Here is a 13,349-nt window from a genome sequence, read left to right as displayed (position 1 = left end):
AAAAGATTCCTGTATAAAAGTAATATTTGTGTTGAATTGAGACACATAGAGACAAACAATTCAGCCACCAAGAATTCTGTCTATTTATTTTAAAACATTTTCATTTGATCAGGCTACCTTCTTGTTTATACATCTCTCAAAAGAACAGGTACTTATTGCAGGAAGGGCAGTCATTTATCTATTCCAACATCTCTCAAGAACACTGCAGCCACCTTTTGCTCCTAAATGGAACACTAATACTATGCTTGCATTGATATGGAGAATTTTGGCAAGGTTTATTGTTGCAGCATTATACTTTATTTATATAAATTAACTGCTTTCTAACTGAAAAATATATTTTACAAACTTATTTTTTCAGTCTTTAGCTGCAACCAATATGGAAAATAATTCAACTTCAAGAGAACTCTGCTTAGCTAGTCAGTAAAAAGATCTACACCAACTAAAAATAAAGCCTATTCTTTTTCATTTCACCAAGTATGAAAATTATCACAAACATATATTTCTCCCCTTTAGCTTTGTACTTATTAAAATCCACAGCTTTATAAGGATGGAGTAAGCAAAGAACATTTAAATCCCCACAATCTCGGCATTTGAGAAAGAAAAGAACTAACAGAACTTTGTAGTGTCAGAGGGAGAAATATGATGATTTCAGCAGTTTAAGAAAAACACAGTATTATAGGTATTGAAAAAGGTTAGCAAAGGGTAAGGCAAGTTTTGTTATGGCCTGGGATATATGCTTAGATAAAAGACATGATAGTTCCAAAGAACACAAATGAAAAAAAATGATTCAAGTTCATGAAATGACAGACTATGGGAAAAGCAAGAGAGAATTTGACCTAAAAACCTATTTCTTAGAATACGATTTCTACTCTAAAATTCAAAGAGAAGCCAAAACTAATAAACAATTATAAAGTGTCAATGCTTATGCATATTAAATCATGATGTGCAAGGCGAAGAATATCAGCAGTTCAAGTTACTAAATGAACAGCCAACGAGGTGTATCAGTTGCTCAAAACATTCACGGGGCAATGAGACGGCTGAGAAAGGCTGCAGCAACCTCACTCCCTTAAACACAGCACACAGTGCCAGTAAAGATGTGTGACTGGATCCAGCTGGAACTTTGGAGTGCACCACTGAACAGGACTGGCTTCCTCAGCATTGATACCACTGCTACCAATGAATATGGGCAATGATGTTCGGCATGTCATGAATAAATAAGTACAATAGTGTATTTACAGTTCTCTTAAACAGCAAAGGAAAAAAAATTCTGAGATGAATGACACATAGAAAATTATTCCCCAGTTTGATGGTCACAGCCACAACGCCAAGCCAGACTATCCACCTGAAAACAGACCAAATATGTCTCAATTCAGAAAGAAATATCACAACGGGGCTAGGCTTTCAGCCACAGACAGTGGACCTGGCTGTCCCAGCTGCCTGTGTGGTATCCCGGTGTCATCCCAGTTAGCCAGCAGTGTGAAGTGAGAGGTGAAAACCGGCCTCACACTGCAGCTTGAGGGGATCATATGTGATGAGGACAGTAAAGTACAATTCAGTAGAGAGGAGGGAGTTCATCCCTATTTCAGCAGAAGCATTACGCAACACTGAGCTTTGCTGAGATCCAGATTTGCTGTTATAAAACAGGTAATAGCAGCTCTAAAAGGTAAGAGTGTGTGAGAAGAGCACCTTGCACATGTTTGCACTTTCCTACCCACACCTGCCTCCCACACCCAGCTGAGTATCAAGAGATGGTGGCAACTATCAGGAGACAAGGTTTTACTAACAATGGAGGAAACAGATCATATAAATAAGTTCCTTTCACATCTTTACCAACACTCAGATAGAAATGCTGAGATCTGAACCTTCATTTTCATTTATTTCAATCAGTTTTGATTTAAATTGTCTGCTTGAATTCTCTAGAATGAATTTTATATGGAAGTGGCAAAATGCCAGAAGGAATGGGCTTATCTGTAGTGATGTAGGGTTTTTTTGGATTTTCCAGGTAAAACCTCTACCTCTTCCAAAAATGCCTTTGATGCAAATTCAGTCTAAAGTGTTGGAATAAGCAACATCTATGAAAGTGAAACAGAAAAAAGTGTGTGTCAAACATTACACTAATGACTTGAAGTTGTTGCCATCTGCTTTCTGTATCCTGAAATGAGTAAAATAAGTTTAGTGATTGCAGTCCTGTTTGTGCAGTACCATGAAAAGCACCACTGCAACCCTCTGGCTAACCCTGGTAGGGAGGTCAAACATTCAAAAGACAATGACATTATCTAAGGCCGCCTCCAGATAATCCTCCTCCAAAGCAGGTTAGAGAAACAGCAGAATGATGGTGAGGGAAAATGCACATTAAGCACAATTTTCTTTTTTTTGTTTTGCTTTTTGTTAGCCAAGGACAACAAAAGCCATAGCTGTGTGATAAACATTGTTTGAGCAAGCTGGACAGAAATGCCCTTTAAAATTAATCTTGGAGGGAATAAAGACTCTCACTTAGCAACAGTCTCTTAGTCCCTCGATCGTTCTGAAAGTCTATCCCTTGAAAAGAGGTGCCTCTAGTCCTCTGGGCTGTCAGCTGGGAATCGTAGCTCTCAGCCAATTTCCAGTATTTGGATACTGATTTGTTATACAGCAGTACCAGCTATTCCCACAGGTCCTTCAATGGGCCACATGCACTGTAACACTACTTCGTCCCATGTTGTCAATATAACTGTCCATATTTGCTACAATGGCAAGAAAATTACTTTTGAAAGAAGAATGCTTACGACTCCTCCTCCCCCATTTTAGACCATAAGTAGAACCTTGTGTCCCAATGGGCATTCAGAGAGCTGCTGGGAATGGCTTCTTGTGAAATTCAAGGGCACACAATTCCTTCCGTGATCACATCTGATATGACTTCAATTTGCATCTGCAGAAGTTTAACACATCTCAGATCTTTTTGACAGCACTAGAGTTTTTGCTGATGCTGAGAACATTTTGCTTCTAGTCTATATCCTTTCCCGAGGAAGCACAGAAAGAGAAGCCAAAGCTTTAATTCTAAGCTATTCTTTTTATTTTGATACACATTTTTACCCATAGGCATCTTGGTTGCTATCTGCACTTGCTGTTTCCACAAGCACTTTGGAACCTTTCTCAAAAGGAAGCTTCTTCTGAAGTCTGTGTTTGCAGAGAGTCCACTGAATAAAACATGTTAATCTCTAATTTCTCCTTACTCTCTTTTCTAGGAATACATACTACTCCTACCTTCTGCAGGCTACCAGGGTATGTGGGGTACTACCTACAGCACTGCACTGTGTAGTCTGATTCTGGAGAGATCAGGGCTGTCTGTGTGACACTCTTCTGTGCTATCATACCACGACCAAAGCTTAAAGTGCTGACATGAACTTCATGAATACAAAACAGAGATTCACAGGCTGGTAAAAGCAAAAAGGAATCTGAGGAGCCCATTCCCACATCCTAGGGTGGTATCTGTGCTCGCAAGAAAATCTCTTGCTTCTGTTCCTGCCTTGAGCGAAGAGGAACAGAAAAAGACTAGCTGCTATGATCTACAACTGAAACACAGAAATCCTCTACAGGGCAAAGTAGTGGTAGGATAAGCGCTACATCAGACAAGTCAGCACATTGTTGCAGGCAGATGACGTGCCAGTAGAAGAGAATAGCAGTCCCAAGACAATTGTGGCTGGCCCACAACCTCAGTCTATGTCAACTCTGTGGCCTGTAAGCCAAAGGTTTGCTTTTTTTCCCCACTCCCTTGCATACCACTTGGCATCTCCAGCCTTACACAATTATTGACTTCTCCCTGGATCTTTGAGTGAGAGAAACAAAGCTGAGGGCAGGCTACAGATAGTAGCAGACAGGATGTTAAACGTTCAGTCTCAGAGCAGAACAAGGGTAAAGGTTTCTCTGGCTCAGAAGAATGCTCCTGCCTCATTCAACCAAGCTTCCTTGAACCTCCTGCACATGTGACAGAAATCTGTGTCCAATAACACAGCAATTCCCTTTTCTGGCAATCCAGGTACTTTTTCACAGCTATGTAGAAGTTGTTCCTTTTTTCTCATGTTCTCAGTCTTTGCTGGTCTCTGTGGTAAATGACTACAGTTGTTCATGCAGTTTCTATTTTGCTGAACTTCATCCCTTATAAGACACTGAAGAATTCCTTGTGGAAGAGCTTGAAGGAAGAAAAAAGTCTCCACTGGATTACAGCTCACTGAATGTAGCAGAAGTTACTTAAATGAATGAAAATTATATTTATATCCAGATTGTTCTGCAGGATAATTACTTTCTCTGCAAGATCATTACTCTAGCTACTCTGCCTTTTTAAGTTATGTGTCCTCTAATAATGGTCATGGTGTCAAAACAGTGAGATGCATACCATCAATCATAAGGTTGCCCTTGAAAAATCTCCCATATATGCCAACATGCAACTAGCATTAAGTTCCTCAGATTAACTGGTCCAGGGTGCCTCTGCAGCAACACAGACTGTTAGAATCAGCTGTATGGAAGAGATAATAGTTCAAAATTATGTCAGGGACAGAACAAGACTAAGGGGCAAACCTGTGTTAATGCCTGTCTCTATAGACCATCAGAGAAGCTGGTGACGTAAAAAATGCAAGAAAATTCAACCTTATTTTCATGGACACTAAACAACACAGGAAAAGGAAGCAAAAGGGAAGAATTTTAGTGGGTGGGGAAGGGGGAAAGGAGGGCGTCTGGAAAACTTGACCAGGCCAAGTTTTGAGTGCTCAGCAACGCCCTACAGGCAGTACAGGATTCTACAAACAGGCAGCAAGGCGTAGGATAAAGGTAGTCTCCCTTCCCCTTTCCCTTCTCTTCCCTGCCGTTGGACACTGCCCCCCCCCGCACGGCCGGTCCACACCAGGAGAGGGCGCCCGAACACCAACCAAGCGCGAGAGTTGCACTAATGAGCACTCGCAGCTAATTACCGCTCCGGCTGCAGGCTCCCGTTCCACGGGATTAGCTCGCTCGCATGCAGAGGAGGGTGCAAGCACAACAGCGGTGGCCAGGGCGCAGGTCCCAGGCTTGCCGGAGAGCACCGACAGCAGTTCATCTGCAGAAGCTTCTCTTTTTGCTTTCTTTTTTCACTACACTCACCAAGTTCTTCCCCCAAGGCAGGGGAGCAATAAGGCTATTCTGTATCCTGTGTTATACCCGGGGACTGTGAGATTCCTCATTCAATCTACTGCTGCCCCTTTTCCAGCGTACAGCAGCTGCAGGGACGGACACACTGGGAAGCCACAGCTGCTCCTGCAAGAGTTATGGCACTGTGGCTTCTGTCCTCTTGCTACTCTCTCATGCCCTACCTCTCCATTAGGCCTGGCATGTATCCTGCATGGTGAGGAGACAAGAGGCTTCTGGAGTGCAGACCCCACATCTCACACACCTGCTGTGTCAAGCCTTGGGCTCCTCTGATGTTCAGAATGCCAGAAGAATCCCTCTAATATCTGCATCAGGAACTAATGTGCAGAAGACCCTGCCCCATGGGGTCCCTCTGCCCCCTCTCCCTAACCCATAACCTGATGCGTGAGGTCTCACATACCAGGTAGAAATGGTGACATCCCTGGGCCCCCTGATCCAGCCCTGAAGCCAGGTATAGCTTCAAGTTGGCCTTATTATGCACAGGAATTTGGGCAGCGACCTCCAAAGGTCCCTTCCAAATCAAATGGTTCTGTGATTCTCAGTTCTGGATAAGTACATCCTTATTCCCATTTCACACTGCAGAAACAAAAGGTCTAGACGGGTAAGTCAATTTTAAGGACTAGAAAAGCTTCAAGTGAGGCCAGCAGAACCTGTAAGATCTGCCTCAGCAGATCACTGCCTTCTCCTCTACACTGTCTTGTTCACTTTTCTTTTACGAACTCTGAAAACTGAGTGTGGGATGGGTTACATTAGATTATACATCAGTTACACTCCTGGATTCACTGTGTATATGAAGATCAATTTAATTGATAGTGAATATCAGTCCTGAAGGAAAATATGGCATTTGCTGATGGGCCAACCAAAAAAATGTCTCATCTGAAATGACCAAGAAGTTTCTTTCAGTGATAGCAGGTGAAGGATTGTCACTTTTTTTGTCATTACAGATGCTCACTAGTGTTGATGCTGCTGGCTCACTTACTCCTTCAAGTTCCACCACAAACCCAGAACTGGTTTATTTGAAGTCCCTGAGTCTTCATCAGTCTGCTTTTATTACAGCCTGGTAAGAGAACTTGCCCTTAGTTTTCAATTTGATTTGCTTGTATAAGTGTATTTTTTTAAATCAACATTTTCCATGTTTAAACTTATTTTTAAACCATTACAACTTTTATGAAGGGGCAAATTTAGCTTGAAAACATGTTAACAAATGATAAAGAAGACTCTTTTTACTTTTTCCCCACAACTGCTCTGATATTATGGTGACAAGATAGACTTGATCTAGTGGATGCTGCTGTGAACTTGCACTTGGACCTCCCAGGAATGCCTGGACAGGCTGCTGCCTGTGTGCCACACTTTAGTTTTCCATCTGGCAGGGGCAGTGGGACTAAAACCCTGCTAGGATTGCAAAATGCTTGAAGACTACATCAGTGAAGGCCATATAGGTGCCAAGAACAGATATCTATCTACATATCCAGACTTATTGTGACTCAATCAAGTTCAGACATTTTAAGATAAAAGCTGCTATTTCAAGATTTTTAGTCTCAAGGAAATCCATAATAAAAACAAATCATCAGCACAGAAATAATCAGTATTATTCACACTGAGGAGAAGTGAGAGAAATCACTTGTCAAGGTCACTTTTGAGATTTCAACAGACTAAAGAGAAAACAAAAAAATCAAATGTATGAAAACCATGATGGAAAAAAGATATCAGACTAAGCTTTTTTCCCCATTACTTATTCAAATGGAGAATTAAATCCAGTGTTTTACCTCCAGCTGAATGTTACTTCAGACTGAAACACTGAAAATGGGTTTGTAGTTAGCAAACCAAATTTATCTTTTCTAAAATGCCTTAAGGAACAGGTCTGGGGCATAGATTTGGTCCAGAATATTTACTCTTAAGGTAAAAATCAGTTAATATTAAAAGCACTGCAGCTCCTCGTTTCCCATACATTGCTACAGTGTTGGGAGACAACTGTCTCATGATTTACCCTCTTCTTCTCAGCTTTGAGATCCTGGTCTAGTTCAAAGATTGACTAACATTTAATCTCCCAGCTAGAGATTTTCCTTCCGAGGGCTGGCCCACAGTCAGAATTTTTAGAAAACAGAATTTTTAGAAAAATTCTTGTTTTAAAATATGGTAGAGTGACACTAGCAGAGTCTTTCAATTGAAAGGAAATTTTGATTCAGCAAAAGTGCAAGATTAGTCCTGTTGCCATCTCACTCTTGTTTTAAAGTCTTAGATACCCGATTGCTTGTGCAGACACGGATAAGCGCTACCACTCATCCAGAGCCACACAAACTCTTACAGCAGGGATGGATCCAAACTACAAGTCTGAATTCAAAGTCTAACCAGTGTCTCCCTAATTCTAGATTTAGAGTTTAGATTTAGAGTTTTGTTCACCCACAGTTCTAATACACAGAGTCACAGTCACAGACACAATCACGGAAACACAGACACATGCACTTCCCTAAGTGGGAACTTTCAAACGTATATTGGCTTAATTGAATCCTTATCCCCATAACTAATGACTGAAGGAGCATGAAACTCAGTGTTACACACTGTGTAAAATGAGCTCTTCAGTACTACCCTGGCCTTGCTAACTAGGGTATATTCTATGTGTGTGCCTGTCTGACATGGACAAGCTGTACACTCAGTGGGATGGATTACTGCGGTAATTCTTCCTGAGCTTACTTGCTGCAGAGAAGGTCTGGGACCTTTCCTGTAGCAGATCTGTTGTTCTCCCACTTCTGCATTTCAGTGACCCCTTTGGGTCTGAGGCTTTCCCCTGCCAGGTTGCTTCATTCCCCTGTGTCAGAATGCATGTGTGTGTGTTACGTAAAGCATGTGGGAACATTAGCATGGAATATTTACGCAGCAGCAAAAGTGTCTGTTTTGCAAGATATGGCGTGTTTCATATGCAAGTTATTAGCAAGATATAAGTACAGATAAAGGCATAGATGTAGATAAGCATCTGTATATTTTCAGAAAATATTGATATTTTCCTGCACTTGGGCATTTTAAATCTATTAATAACAGAGAAGAGGCAAGATGTTCTTAGATGTTGTTTGAGAGATGAAAACATTTGGTGAGCTCTTGGTTTGGTAGCTGCACTGCCATTCAACACAAAGTGAATAAAATACAGTTGTGAGAACCTTCTAACTAATTATGGGTAAATAATTTCTCATATTATTACATTTTAACCTCGTATTTCACTCTTTATTTCTGCACTTGATTTTAAGTAACATATTTTTCCTTCTTTCTTTCAAAGGAAATGGAGATCAAACAGCATTTTAAATCCACAGAAGAGAAGTTACAGAGATTTCCAGTTACCTTTTGCTGCTGCTACCCTTAAACTGTAATAAAAATGTGAGAACACAGAACTGGAAAGGACCATCTGGAACCATCTGTGAACCATTCCTTGCACTGTAGGCTACTATGAATTAGATGTTTAATTATAAACAGTGCATAGAACATCTACTCCACATGTCACAGGCCATGAAACAGTTCCTACGTAACACAATTAAGAAAGATGATGAATAATAATGAGCATTCAGAATTGTAATGTGCCACAGAAAGAATACAGCATCAAGCATCATCAGCATCTAAGTACTGGGAGCTATCATCATTTTAGGGTAGAATGATTTTGAGGCATAAAGCATGAATTTTGCCGTAAAAAGGCAAAACCAGAAACATCCCAGCATACACTACACTGACACAGAGGAATATTTTTTCTTTACCTAAAACTTTGCAATCCATTTAGCTTGGAGTGTGTGAATCAGATTCACCTCCCACTCACTTACAGGAGAGGAGTTCATGATGGAAGCGTGTGTTATTGTCTGTAATTCATCTCCTTTTCATTTCCCCCCATCAACAGTGCTACAGTCACTGTATTTTAACCATCAGGCAGGTCTGAAAAAGCTAGAGAAGCCCATGCAGGAGACGTGCAACCTTGGGCCAACTCACATGATCTGATATGTATTGCAAAGCTCTACAGGTGTTGCAGTACACTGACTGATCTGCTACCAGTGGCATTGTAAGGGAAATAGAAGCAGCATTTGAGGCTGTGTTAAAGGTATAGCTGAAAAAGACAGTGCATCAAAAATGCTACTGTTTTGTGAGCTGAGTGAAAAAAAAGACCTTTCCTCCCATTCATTCCCAGTTAGTAAGTAAGTAAGCAAGGAAGTAAGTAAGTAAGTAAGTAAGTAAGTAAGTAGAGTGTGACTGTTTAATCTAAAAAGGAAGAGTAATGGCTCATGGACCCTTTAATGCAATGGCTTTAGGGTTTGGGAGGATATCTTCTAGAGTTAAGGCCAGATGGAATACTAGAGCATAAAACAGTGAAAAGAAGTGTAGGGGGGAGAGAAAAAAAAAAGAAAAAAGAAAAAAAGAAAAGAAGCCTACAGCTTCCTTTTGTCTCCCCTCATCCTTATGGGCCGATCAAGAAAAATGTGGTCTGTGTAAATGGAGGATATTCCATAAATACATTGAGTGGAGCTTACAGTACCCCAAAGGAGCTATTAATCAACTCCAACAGGAATATGCACTGGGAGGCCTTCACTGAATTAAAAACAACAAAAAAAGAGCTACCCACTTATCTCATCATTTGGTTATCTCTGATTTCAAGAAGTGCATAGAAAAATGTTAAGCCCTCACTAGACTTTTAAAAAGAGTTCCTAAGCCCAATGTCTTTTCCCCCTAAGTACAGGAGAGATATCCAACAATTTCTACAAGTACTGTCTTGCATTAAAAGTACATTTTAATTACTTTTACATTACATGGGATTTAAATAATATTTCTGTACTCATTTAGGAAGAGCTATTAAAGCCCAGACTGAGCAATTCAATACTCCACTGACAGACAGTTTCAAATACCATTGGCATGTACTAGTGTCCATTCTGCCTGAGCTTCAGCAGAATTTTTGTAATTAAATTTAAGATTCTTTAGGGACAGTAAAGTGAAAAAAAAATCAGTCAAGGTTCAATCTTATGAAATACTAAACATTTTCAAGACAGATTGAGTGTCCTCAATTTTATCTTAATCCTAATGAAAGCTGATGGTGCTCAGTATCTATCAGAAGTGCTCAGCAATTTGCAGGGTTAAATCCCTCAAGAACAAGCAAACAATATGCTCCAAATGCTGTCAAGCCTTTAGAAAACACTCTAATAATGACCTCAACCATGACCTGGAGGGACTATTTCTCATGGGGGCAGAGATAATTCAGTCTCTGTGTGAGTTCACACTTGAGACTTTCCTGACCAGAAATGGTCAAGTTCTGCAGATTATGAGTTAGTGGTCTTATGTTTCAAGATACAAATTACCAACTGTCAGGAAGACAGAGCTATAAATGAATTTTATTTGGATTTGAAAAACAGTAAAAAAGAAGGATACACTATCTACTAAGCCACCGTTCTCAGAAGACTTCCAATTTCCATCACGTAACGTCTGAAAAAAAAGAATCTTGTTATATTGACTCCACACTGTAATGTAACTTTTGCACTTTTGATCTGTGGAGCATACAAAGATTGGACACATTTTAAATTTCACTGAAATACACAAACTTTTTTGTCTATAGACAAAACCATACAAGTGGTAGAAATCAGATCTGTGGAAGTTACTAAGACAGTTCTGAAGCTTCTACAATTGCAAATGAAACTGAGCATTATGTACTTCACTAACTGGATCCTTATAGTCTATAGGGCCTGATGGCATTTATCCCAGGGTACTCAAAGAGCTGGCTGATGTCATCTCAAGATGTTTCTCAGTGATTTTTCAGTGCTCTTGGGAATCTGGAGACATCTCAGTCAACTGCAAGCTGGTAAATGCCCCAGTTTTCAAGAAGGCCAAGAGGGATGGCCCTTGTAACTATAAGCCTGTCAAGTCTAACTTCAGTGCCTGGTAAAATTATGGAGAAAATTATTCTGGGAGTTGTTGAAAACACCTGAAGTAATTGGTCACAGCCAGCATGGCTTCAAGAGAAGAAAGTCCTGCATGTTAAACTTAACGTCCTTTTATAAGAAGGTTACCCACCGAGCTGACCAAGGTAAGCTACTTGTTGAAATCTTTTTGGATCTCAGTAAACCTTATGATACTCTCTCTCTCAGTATCCTTCTGGACAAAATGTCCAGCACACAGCTGGATAAACATAATGTGGTGGGTGAGCAATTGTCTCACAGGTGGAGCACAGAGGGTAACAGTGAATGGGGTAACATCAGACTGGTGACCTGTCACTAGTGGGATTCAACAGGGCTCCATCTTAGGCCCTGGGCTCTTCATAAGTGGCTTGGACGCAGGACTCAAAGTTACGCTTAGTAAGTTTGATGATGACAGTAAACTGGGAGGAGCTGTTGACTCCCTTGAAGGCAGAGGCCCTGTAGAGGCCTTGACAAACTAGAGGACTGGGCAATCACCAACCATATGTAGCTTCATGAAGACAAGATTCTGCACCTGGGATGGGGCAACCTTGGATGTACATACAGACTTGAGAATGAAACACTGGAACCTTGGGGCCCTGGTCGATAGCAACTTGAATATAAATCATCAGTGTGCCCTGGTGGCCAAAAGGGCCAACCTTTTCTGGGAGGGCATCAGGCAAAGCATCGCCAGCCAGTCTAGGGAGGTGATTGTCCAGCTCTACTCTGCACCTGTGTGGCAGTGTTGGGCACCACTGTAGAAGAAGAATATAAAAAATATTAGATATAAAAATATTAGAAAGTATCCAAAGGTGAGCCACAAAGACACTGAAGGTTCTGGAGGGGAATTTGCATGAGGCTGAGGTTGCTTGGTTTGTTCAGCCTGGAGAAGAGGAGACAGAGGGTAGGCAGACTTCATCATGCTCTACAGCTTCCTTACAGTGGAAGAAGAGAGGCAGGTGCTGAGCTCTACTCTCTGGTGACCAGTGATAGGACTCAAGGGAACAGTATGAAGCTGTGCCAGAGGAGGTTTATGTCAGATATTAGGAAAAGATTCTTTAACAAGAAGGTAGTTGGGCACTGGAACTGGCTCTCCACGGAAGCAGTTACAGCACCACGCCTGACAGAGTTCAAGGAGTGTTTGGGCAATACTCTCAGGCACATGGTGTGATCTTGGGGCTGTCCTGTGCAGAGCCAGGGGTTGGACTCAATGGTTCTTGGGGTGTCCTGCATAGGGCCAGGAGTTGCATTCGATGATCCCAATGAGTCCCTTCCAACTCAGCATATTCTCTGATTCTAGGATTGCATGATCTTTTCCCCATTAGCTGAGCACAAATAGCTCAGAAGTGAAGGATGACAACTTCTACACATTACAGCTTTGCTGTGAAGAAAGGCTTTGAGAAGGATGCCATGCAGGTAGAACTGTGATGGAAAGTTAGATCAAGAGGATGTAACTGTCAAGTAAGAACTGGTCCAAGCGGTAAGACTGAAGAAGATACTTAGTTGAAAGTTCCTTTAGCCTTGGAACCTTAATGACAACAAGTGGGCAGAAATTTGGCCTTGCTTATGCTCCCAAAGGCATTATCTCTATCCCAGTATTAATCATTTCAGCTTCTGACATACTTGTACTTGTTCTTTTAAGAGAAAAAACCCTCTTTTTCATCAGCCTCCCCCATTCACACAGATACCTTTCATCTAATGCTGATCCATCCATATAATTTTAATTGGATACAGTAAAGAAGGATGGGACCTGGCAGAAGGCAAATTGCTACACTTTTTATACCCTAGCTTGTATGATTAAATCCCTCGGAATCAGAATACTACAGCATTTAATGAACTTGCATCTTGTAAAATGAAAGGGACAGCCAAGTGACAGAAGGTAGTGGCTTAATATGACACTGCATTATAATGCAGTTCTGGAGAATAAAATTCAAATGAAATTATTTGGATGGAAAATGTTCGATCATATGCAAGTTTTTTTCCAGAAAAAAATGTTGACTTGGCTAAGCTGAAGCTTAATAGAAAAGGGAAGTTTTCCTTTATATCTTTCCTGGGAAATAAAGACAGAAAAAGTACCTGCAATTTCTGTCCCATAGAAGTGCCAATCATTCAGAAATTGACAAATGGGGTTTGAAAACACTTTTCAAATTGCATTCTTGAATAATTATAGTATGAACATTTAAAAAAAATAAAAATGGTTGAAGTAGATAGAAAATGTCATAAACTGAATATTTTATCCAGATTTTTTTTAATATAACTTTGATTTTGATTTTTTTTTTATTC

The 13,349-nt window shown here is 40.7% G+C and overlaps 1 protein-coding gene across 1 annotated transcript in view; it reads left to right on the top strand.

The window, feature by feature from the left end:
• Window positions 1-12,153, top strand: part of EGFR (epidermal growth factor receptor) — a 1,326,436-nt gene extending 1,314,283 nt beyond the window's left edge. Inside the window, exon 29 of the transcript XR_007630657.1 lies at window positions 12,136-12,153. The gene's annotated coding sequence lies outside the window, so the exon portion shown is untranslated. The remainder of the gene's footprint in view (window positions 1-12,135) is intronic.
• The last annotated feature ends 1,196 nt before the right edge of the window (window positions 12,154-13,349 follow it).

This window comes from Myiozetetes cayanensis, unplaced genomic scaffold (assembly GCF_022539395.1).
Source record: "Myiozetetes cayanensis isolate MyiCay16 unplaced genomic scaffold, myiCay2020 scf1, whole genome shotgun sequence".
NCBI classification, from domain to species: domain Eukaryota; kingdom Metazoa; phylum Chordata; class Aves; order Passeriformes; family Tyrannidae; genus Myiozetetes; species Myiozetetes cayanensis.
This window is presented reverse-complemented; position numbering and strand designations above follow the sequence as displayed.